The following is an 11,527-nucleotide window of genomic DNA, read 5'->3' as shown; positions in this document are numbered from 1 at the left end:
ATGATGGTGAAACCCTGTCTCTACTAAAAATACAAAAATTAGCCAGGTGCGGTGGCATGTACCTGTAGTCCAGCTACACGGGAGGCTGTGGCAGACAATTGCTTGTACCTGGGAGGCAGAGGTTTCAGTGAGCTGAAGTGGCACTACTGCAGTCCAGCTTGGGTGACAGAGTGAGACTCCATCTCAATAAATAAATACATAAATAAAAATTAATTAATTAAATGATAGCTCTGCCATTTACTAGCTGTCTGATCTTGCCTAACACTTTTGAAACTCAGTGTGATGAGTTTTAAAATGAAGATAATAATATCCATCAACGCAACAAATATTGCTGAGTATACATCATGTTTCAACCTCTGCTCTGGCACTGAGGATACAACATAGGCCCTGCCTCAAGGAACCAACAGGAAGGTACAGTATGTTAAGTGCCATGATGAAGACAAGAACCAGTTATTATGGAAGCATATAAAAGGATTAACTCCTAGCATTCTGGAGAGGGAGAGCAACTGACACATTGCTTAACACATTGTAGATACTGAGAAGTATTAGTCAACCCCCCTTTTTGTTTACAAACAAATGGCATGTTTATTCCACATTAGAATAATTATTTATTCTAATAAATATTTATTAGATAAATAAATATTTATTTAGATGGCTTGTTTATTCCACATTAGAAAATGAGGAATGTTAGCAACACTGTGTGATGTGGGATGAACAAATATGATTTCTTTTTTTTAAACTTTTATTTTAGGTTTGTGGGTACATGTGAACATTTGCTACACAGGTAAACACATATCAAGGGGATTCATTGTGCAGATTATTTCATCACCCAGGTATTGAGCCCAGAACCCAACAGTTATCTTTTCTGCTCCTCTCCCTCTTCCCACCCTCTCATCCCAAGTAGACCCCCTGTTGTTTCCTTTTTGTGTTCATAAAGTTCCTATCATTTTGCTCCCACATGTAAGTGAGAACATGCAGTATTTGGTTTTCTGTTCCTGCATTAGCTTGCTAAGGATAATAGCCTCCAGTTTCATCCATGTTCCCACAAATTACATGACAGAATGACATGGTATGATTCTTTTTTTATGATTAAATAGTATTCTGTGGTTGATAGAGAGGCCAACAGTCAAATTCAGGAAATACAACGAACTCCTACAAGATACTATACAAGACGATCATCCCCAAAACACATGTCATCAGATTGTCCAAGGTTGAAATGAAAACAAGAAGGCTAACGGCAGCTAGAAAGGTCATGTAACCTACAAAGGGAATCCCATCAGGCTAACAGCATACCTCTCAGCTGAAACCTTACAAGCCAGAAGAGATTGAGGGCCTATATTCAACATTTTTAAAGAAAAAAATCTTCAACCGTAATTCCATATCCAGCCAAACCAAGCTAAGTGAAGGAGAAATAAGATCCTTTTCAGATAAGCAAATGTTAAGGGAATTCATTACCACCAGACCTGCCTGACAAGAGAAACTGGAAAACATCATTCTCAGTAAACTATCGCAAGGACAAAAAACCAAACACTGCATGTTCTCACTCATAGGTGGGAATTGAACAATGAGAACTCATGGACACAGGAAGGGGAACATCACACTCTGGGGACTGTTGTGGGGTGGGGGGAGGGGGAGGGACAGCATTAGGAGATACACCTAATGCTAAATGACCAGTTAATGGGTGCAGGAAATCAACATGGCACATGGATATATATGTAACAAACCTGCACATTGTGCACATGTACCCTAAAACCCTAAAGTATAAAAAAAAAAAAAAAAAAGATTAACACAAAAAAAAAAAGAAAAAGAAAATGTGGCACATATACACCATGGAATACTATGCAGCCATAAAAAAGGATGAGTTCATGTCCTTTGTAGGGACATGGATAAAGCTGGAAACCATCATTCTCAGCAAACTATCACAAGAACAAAAAACCAAATACCGCATGTTCTCACTCATAGGTGGAAATTGAACAATGAGAACACTTGGACACAGGAAGGGGAACATCACACATCAGGGCCTGTCATGGGGTGGGGGGAGGGGGGAGGGATAGCATTAGGAGATATACCTAATGTAAATGACAAGTTAATGGGTGCAGCACACCAACATGGTGCATGCATACATATGTAACAAACCTGCATGTTGTGCACATGTACCCTAGAACTTAAAAGTATAATAAAAAAATTAAAAAAAAAAAAAGAATCACTAAATATAGAAAGGAAAGACCAACATCACCTAATACAAAAACACACATGGATCAGGGTCACTGTAAAGCAACAACACAAACAAGCCAATGTAATAGCCAGCTGACAGCACAATGACAGGATCAAATCTATGCATATAAATACTTGAACGTAAACAGGCTAAATGCTCCACCTAAATGGCACAAAGTGGCAAGCTGAAAAAAAAAGCAAGACCTAATGATATGCTGTCTTCAAGACACCAATCTCACACATATGACACTCATAGACTCAAAGAGATGAAGGAAAATCTACCAAGCAAATGGGAAACAGAAAAAAGCAGGAGTTGCAATTCTAATTTCAAGCAAAACAGATTTCATAATAACAAAAATCAAAAAAGACAAAGATGGCATTACATAATGGTAAAGTCTTCAATTCAACAAGAAGAACTACCTATCCTAAATATATATGCACCCAACATAGGAGCACCCAGATTCATAATGCAAGTTCTTAGAGACCTACAAAGAGACATAGGCTCCTACATAATAATAGTGGGAGACTTCAACCCTCCACTGACAGTGTTAGACAGAACATTGAGGTAGAAAATTAACAAAGATATTCAGGACCTAAACTCAACATTGAGCCAAATGAATCTGATAGACCTTAACAAAACTCTCCACCAAAAAACAGCAGAATATATATTCTTATCATTGCCACATGGCATATACTCTGAAATTGACCACATAATTGGACATAAAGCAATCCTCAACAAATGTAAAAGAACCAAAATCATACCAAGCACAATTTTGGACCAAGTGCAATACAAATAGAAGTCAAGACAATAGAAATGGCTGAAAACCATGCAATTACATGACAATTAAACAACACACTCCTGAGTGATTTCTGGGTACATAGTAAAATTAAATAAAAAATCAAGAAATTCTTTGAAAATGAGAACAAAGATACAACGTACCAGAGTCTCTGGGACACAGCTAAGGCAGTGTTAAGAGGAAAACTCATAGCATGAAATGTCCACATCAAAAAGTTAGGAAGATCTCAAATTAACAACCTAACTTCACAACTGAAAGAATTAAAGAAGCAAGAACAGATCAGCCCCAAAGCTAGCAGAAGATGAGAAATAACAGAAATTAGAGCTGAACTGAAGGAAATCAAGACATGAAAAACCATTTAAAAGATCCATGAATTCAGAAGTTGGTGTTTTATATATAAAAAAAGGATAGGCCGCTAGCTAGACTTATAGAAGAGAAAAGAGGGAAGAGCCAAATAAACGCAATTAGAAATGATGAAGGGAATGTTACTACTGACACCACAGAGATAAAAACAACCATCAGAAACTACTATGAACACCTCTATGCACACAAACTAGAAAACCTAGAAAAGGAATATATTCCTGGACACATACACCCTCCCAAGACTGAGTCGGGAATAAATTGATTCCTTGAATAGACCAATAATGAGCTCCAAAATCGAATCATTAATAAATAGCTACCAACAAAAAGAAGCCTGGGACCTAATGGATTCACAGCCAAATCTACCAGATGTACAAAGAAGAAATGATACTATTCCTACTGAAACTATTCCAAAAAATTGAGAAGGGGGGTCTCCTTCCCAACTCACTGTATGAGGCCAGCATCATCTTGGTACCAAAACCTGGCAGAGACACAACAAAAAAAGAAAACTCCAGGCCATATATCTTTGATGAACATCAATGCAAAAATCCTCAACAAAATACTTGCAAACTGAATCCAGAAGCACATCATAAAGCTAATCCACCACGATCAAGTAGGCTTCCCCCTGGGATGCAAGGTTGGTTCAGCATATACAAATCAATAAATGTAATTCATCACATAAACAGAACTAAACACAAATGCTACATGATTATCTCAATAGACTCAGAAAAGGCTTGCAATAAAGTGCAATACCCCTTCATGTTAAAAACTCTCAATACCCCTTCATGTTAAAAACTTTTCTACCTCAATGTTCTGTCTCTAAGAACTTGCATTATGAATCTGGGTGCTCCTGTGTTGGGTGCATATATATTTAGGATAGGTAGTTCTTCGTGTTGAATTGAAGACTATGTATTGAACACTAGGTACTGAAGGATCATACCTCAAAATAGTAAGAGCCATCTATGAAAAACCCACAGCCAACATTATACTGAATGGGCAAAAGCTGGAAGCATTCCCCTTGAAAACCAGCACAAGACAAGAATGTCCTCTCTCACCACTTCTATTCAACACAGTATTGGAAGTCCTAGCCAGAGCAATCAGGGCAGACTTCAGTCTGTGGTCAAAGGCCCAAGAGCCCCTGGCAAATCACTGGTGTAAGTCCAAGAGTCCAAAAGCTGAAGAACTTGGAGTTTGATGTTTGAGGGCAGGAAGCATCCAGCATGGGAGAAAGATGGAGGCCTGAAGACTCAGCAAGTAAAATCCTTTCAATTTCTTCCTGCTTCATTCTAGCCTCTCTGGCAGCTGATTAGTTGGTGCCCACCCAGATTGAGGGTGGGTCTGCCTCTCTCAGTCCACTGACTCAAATGTTAATCTCCTTTGGCAACACCCTCACAGACACACTCAGGAACAATACTTTGCATCCTTTAATCCAATCAAGTTGACACTCAATATTAACCATTACACTGCCCAAAACAATTTACAGATTCAATGCTATGCCTATCAAATTACCAACAACATTTTTCACAGAGCTAGAAAAACCTATTTTAAAACTTATATGGAACCAAAAAGGGCCCAAAGAGCCAAGGCAATCCTAAGCAAAAAGAACAAACCTGGAGGCATCACGCTACCCAATTTAAGACCCCTCACCTTTTTTTTTTTTTTACATATATAGCATTGCCCAGAAAAAATGACACTACATATCATATATTGATTGTGAACAGATGATTATAAAGTGTATTTGGCTTGCTTTATGCATATTTTAGAGAAACCTTTTATACCTCATTCATTTGATATGAGAGAAACAATTTTCAAACTGTTTAATCTGGATACCTCTCAAGAGTAGGACCAGAGAAGAGTTTAACTTAATACTTTATATACTTCACTACAATTGCCCTTTTTTAAAACAACAAATATGTCACTATTATGCTTTTGTGAATTGTGGTATTCTATTTTTAATGGTAATTCTATTTTTAATATTTTGATTAATCTTCATACTGTTTTTCATAGCAGCACCACCATTTTACGTTTCCACCAATAGTGCACAAATATTGTAACTTCACAGCCTCACCAACACTTCCTATTTTCTGGCTTTCACTTTTGTTTTTGTTCTTTATAGTAACAAATGAGTGTGAACTGATATCTCATTGTAGTTTTTTTTTTAGCCATTGTTTGAGGTTCAGGGGTACAAGTGCAGGTTTGTTATATAGGTAAATTGTGTGTCGTGGGGGTTTGATGTGCAGATTATTGCATCACCCAGGTAATAAGCATAGTACCCTATAGGTAGATTTTTAGTTTTCACCCTCCTCTCAATCTCCACCCTCAAGTAGTACCTAGTGTCTGTTGTTCCCTTCTTTGTGTCCATGTGTACACAATGTTTAGCTTTCACTTATAAGTGAGATCATCCATTTGGTATTTGGTTTCCTATTCCTGCATTAGTTAGCTTAGGATAATGGCCTCCAGCTCCACCCATGTTACTGCAAAGGACGTTATCTCATTGTACTTTGATTTGCATTTTCCTAATGATTAGGAATGTTGATCATCTTTTCTTATGCTTATTGGCCATTTGCACATCTTTTTTGGAAAAGTGTCCAGTCAAGCCCTTAGCCCATTTTTTAATCATGTTATTTTATTTGTTTGTTTGCATGTTTTGAGTTGAGTGCTTTAAATATTCTGGATATTAAACCTTTACAAGATTTATGATTTGCAAATATTTTCTCCCATTATGTAGATTGCCCTTTCACTTGCTGATTGTGTCCCTTGAAGTAAAGTTTTTAATTTTTATGTAACCCAATTTACCTAGTTTTACTTTCGTTGCCTGTGCTTTTGGTATTATATCCAATAAATTATTGCCAAATCATTATTATACTTTTTAAATCAATAAGAAAAAAAGAAGCAAGCTACAATGTCAGATAATATTTTCATAATCAATAAGTTTGTTGATAAGCAAGAGACTTTTGAATCACATATCTAAAAGCCAGTTCTGCCTCTGCCACACTTCCATTAAATCTCCTGTTGAAGCAATATACGAAGAGGGCAGATGCAAGCTTAACTTTGTGATCTTTTGGGGGCAAACACCTGATGCAGAAAGTAAAGACACTAAAGCAATAAAATTTTTGACACTATTTTGGTACTCCAGACGAAGACCTCTGCCTGGAGAAAAAAGACTCAGGAACCACATTATTCAACAAACAGGACAAAACAGTCTCTTGGCAGATGAATTCAAATTCTGACTTTCTGAATTGAGGTCTGTCACTGACTTTCTGAATTGAGTTTTTAAGAGATACAGATCTAGCTACTGCATGTGTGCTTCACTAAGGCATGAATATAAAACAAAAAAAGGAGTCCCAAAAATTGGGGACCTTTGTGTGACTTTCTTGAACATCAGAAGCCATGTAAAGAACTCCAAATTTTAGTGGGGGCCAACAAGAAAGTCATGACTAATCAGAGGGGTGGCAGAGCTCTTATTACGAATAAGGCAGTAAAACTAGGTTTAACCACCAGAGAATAATTTTCTTACCATCTACTACTAAACATTAAAATGTGCATATGTGCGGCTCAACTAAGTTTAAAGAAAGTTAGATCAATAGAATCTTATCTGAATCACTATTGAGAAGCATATAGACATCATCACAAATAACCTCCTAGATTTTGTACCTTTGATCTACACATGGAAACTGGATATTTGAAAGACCACACTAAGGTTTATTTAGCACCACTGATAGACTAAAAAGCACTTAAGACATCCAATACTGTTTTTCTTCCTAGAAAGAAAGAATCTAAATTATCTAAGACTAATCTTATCAAAAGACCATGGTATCTATTAATCAACTATCAATATGCAATCATTTAAATACTACTTGGTAATTATCAATATGCTTTACTTTCAGATGGTTTTGCTTAATAAAAGTATAGTTATATACTAGTTATTTCAGTCATTCAATTATAGCATAAAGCATATTAATTCATCAAACAACTTCTTGTTATATGGTAGGCGTTCTTCTAGATCCCTTATTGGTAGCTTTCAAGAGTTGTTTTTCTTTCAAAAGCTGATAATATGTCAATATCTCAAGAGCAACTACATCCTTCTGGAATGCTCTTTTAGTACTCAAGAAAGGCTCAAGATGTAGACATTTTATTTTCTGTTATAAATGTTAGTCAACTCAAATAAATATTTTTAATAGTAACTTTAGAAAAGAGGACTATACAGTTTACAATTACAACAGGTTGGAAATCCTCAATAGATAATTTATAATAAGCCTAGGTGTTATTGAATATGAAAATTCAATAATCCACCACTAATTGTCCACCAAATGAATTGTAATATCTAAAAAGGCAAGAAGTTTGTACTTTATAAAGTCAAACAATTTACATATGAGAGGTGACTTTAAAAGAATAAGATTGATTTTGACAGATATGCCAGAATATATGTATTCATGTGCGTTTGTTCCCTAAAATCTGAGGTCTAAGGAGGGTTACTTAATAAAACTCAGTTGCATTGACTTGGAGATATTTTATTTCCAGATCTCTTCCTCATTTCACCGGATCAGGCCAACAAATGATTTCTGACATTTCTAAAAATTGAATCCAGACTCAAAGTACAAAACTGCATCAATAATCATTCATATACATGTCAGAGGTTCCGAAGGAATTTCAAAGCAGAATTTTAAAACTGTCTAGAGCCAGTTGGTAGTATATCCAATGTGTTAAGCATCATGTCAGTTGCTCAATAAGCCATATTTAATTTAACTCTCCCCACAATGCTATGAGTTGAACTTTCAGTGTGCTTCCATAGTAACTGGTTCTTGTCCTTATCATGGCACTTAACACACTGTACCTTCCTTTAGGTTTCTATAGGCAGGGCCTATGTTGTATCCACTGTTGTATCCACAGTGCCAGAGCAGGGGTTGGAACATGACATATACTCAGCAAAATTTGTTGAGTCAATGGATATTATTATCTTCATTATAAAACTCATGACACTGAGTTTCAAAAGCATTAGGCGAGATCAGACAGCTAGTAAATGGCAGAGCCATTGTTTAATTTAAATATATGGTTTTTATTATTGAAAATCCAAGTGGCATCTGATTTTCTGCTAAATAGAAATACTTACACTGTGAAGCTAGGGAAGAATTGAGGGTTACTGCCATACTAAATGAAGCAGTGAACATACAATTAACTATTAGGTATTATGATTAACTCAATAATTAAAACTCCAATTGGGGAGCAACTGGAACTCTGCTATATTGCTATGGGAATAACAAATGGTACACTCACTTTGGAAAAGAGTTTGGCAACTTCTTATAAAGTTAAGTGTATGCTTACCTCACAACCTAGCAATCTCACTCCTAAGTATTTACCAAAGTGAAATGAAAATTTATGTTTACATAAAAACCCATACATGAATGTTAATAATAACTGTATTCAAAATCATCAAAAGCTGGAAACAACTCAAATATCCCTCAACTGATGGATGTATAAACCATGCTATATTTCTGTAAAAGAATACTTCCCAAGAATGAAAAGGAATAAACTGCTAATACATACAACAATGTGGATGAATCTCAAAGGCGTTACACATTGTGAAAGAGGTCAAAATCAAACAGTTATATACATATCATATAACTGTATTTATATGACATTATGGAAAAGACAGTATAATGGGAATAGAAACCAGAAAAGAAGTTGCCAGGAGCTGGAGTTGGGGAAAAGGTTGACGACAATTTGGCATGAGAAAACATGGGTGGGGTGGGGGGGTGGTGAGGAAACAATATCTGATTGTGATGATGGTTACATGACCATATACTTTTATTAATGCCCACAGAAATGTACACTAACAAAAGCCAATTTTGCTGTAGTCTTTAGTTTTAAAAATTTAAATAAAGCAAAAAATAATAAAAGTAATAGGCATATGCTTTCCATAAGATCCAGCAATTCTACTCTTTGGTTTTGCCCAAAATATATAAAAATATATGTCTCAAAACAGTATTATAAGAATATTCATAGCAGTTTTATCCAAAATAGCAAAAAGTACAAACAACCTAGGTGTCCATCAAAAGGAGAATATAAACAAAGTGGTATAGTCACACAACGAATACCATCATAAAAAATAATAAACTAAACTACCCCTACATGAATCAATATGAATACATCTCACAGATATCATGCTGAGAGGAAGAATCAGGATACAAAAAAAAAATCCATATATATGAATGGAATTCCTCTAGGTAATTACTCTATGATCCCACTTATATAAAGTTCTAGAACAAGCACAATTAAACCACAGTTAAGAAGATCAGAAAAGTTGTTGCCTTGGCAGGTGAGAGAGGACAGGCTGATAAAGTGTATGTGGGAACTTTCTGGAGTGTTGAAAATATTCTTGATTTGATAGAGTTATGCATTCCCTAGGTATATGCACTTGTCCAAACTCTACATTGTACATTTCAAGTGTGTATATTTTATTATAAGTAAATTTTACCTCAAAAAATCTCTAAATAAATTTTTTTTACATAACAAAATTAAGCAATGAAGATAATTCATTTTCTACGTCAATAGCATTCTCTTATTAGCACAAATATGTAATCTTAGCACAAAATGTAGCTATAGTAAATTCTATTTACATAATGACGGTGGAAGTTTTATTTATTGGGCTTTCAACTTTTAGGATGAGCTTATAGTCAAAGCACAGAATATTAACTCATAATTACAGAGAGTAAATGTGAACAACTTTGGCAAAACAGAATGTAAATGTTAATAAACGTTAAAAGCAAAAGCAAATGTTAACAGCTTTGACTAAGAGAATGTGAAAGATAAAATTGAGGAGGGATAATGGACTTAAAAACAAAAGAGAATGGTTACTGGTGTTATTTTACATACAGGGTATTTGAGATACCAACGTCGATGGAATAATTAATAACTGGAGCTATCAATATATTATCTTAGGTCTAAAACGTATCCAACAGGAGAATTAAAAACAAAATATTCGATAAAATTGGATCAGGGAGAGAACGAAGATAGGATTAGTGTCAGCTAATTCTCATCTCTCATATAAAAATTGATATTGTCCTAATAAATTGAGAAATTTGAAGTATCTGCATATCATCTGGTGTTAATGGAGTTAAACGAGAGAGAGACTTAAACAGAAGCAATTTAAAGTTTGCCTCTAGGGACTAAGACCAAAGAAAGGAAAGTATGGGAGAGAGAACATATTGTGTGTGTGTGTGTGTGTGTGTGTGTGTGTTCTTTACTATTTGGTGTTTTCACTGGGCCAACATATTACTTTAACAGTTAAAATCGAGAAAATTTAATGTTTCTCAAATGTTATATTAAACTTAATAATATTTTTTCCAAATGGAATCTCATTAGTAAACCAGATCTGAGGATATATTTTTAAATGATAAATAAAATTACCCACATTAAGTTATCAGCCATATTTGAGATGTCAATTGGAAACCATCATTATTTATGAGTGTCTCTGGGTACTTAGACTTGTACTAAGCACCGTACAGTAGAATGATTATAGCGTCAGAGGCAATCCCTTCAAGGAGCTCACTTTCTGGAAAACATTTTAGGCAAATTTTTGCTGAGCATCATTCTCAACCAAGGTGATTGATGTCAAGGAAGGACAAACTTCCTCTTAGCCTGGAAGGATGAGTGAAGTAAGTTGCTTTCTCCATCAAAACAAGCCAAGACCGGGAGAGAAGGAAAATGGGTTCCAGGTGAGAATGCTCTTAGGGAGTTTTATATGACACAAAGGAAAGCAGAACACATTCATTTTCCTCTCCTCCCAGCTGTTCTAATGGCATATAGTGCTGCTGTCCTACCCATATACATCTGCTTGCAGACTGGCATCTGCAGATGATTGCCTCCAGGTGTTTACCTGAAAGAAAATCCTGAAAGTCAGTGCAAGCTGGAAGCCTCACCTCCAGGAGCAGATGCTAGCCTGCAGAAACCTGCAGACCTCTGCAGATATATTTTAAAAAATAAAGTTGAAATCAAGATTCTAAAAACAAAGGAGGCATAAATTAAGAACTTACTTACAGAACATTTTATGTTTACATCCTTTGAACATTTTTAAATAAAGCCTCTGTGTAGGCACGAACAAAGCTGTGGGTTCTATTCCTTCTCAAAGAAGAAACAGTCTGCTAGATATTTTCTAT

The sequence above is a fragment of the Hylobates moloch genome, unplaced genomic scaffold (assembly GCF_009828535.3).
Source record: "Hylobates moloch isolate HMO894 unplaced genomic scaffold, HMol_V3 SCAFFOLD_13, whole genome shotgun sequence".
Lineage (NCBI taxonomy): Eukaryota > Metazoa > Chordata > Mammalia > Primates > Hylobatidae > Hylobates > Hylobates moloch.
Note: the sequence above shows the minus strand (reverse complement) of the source record.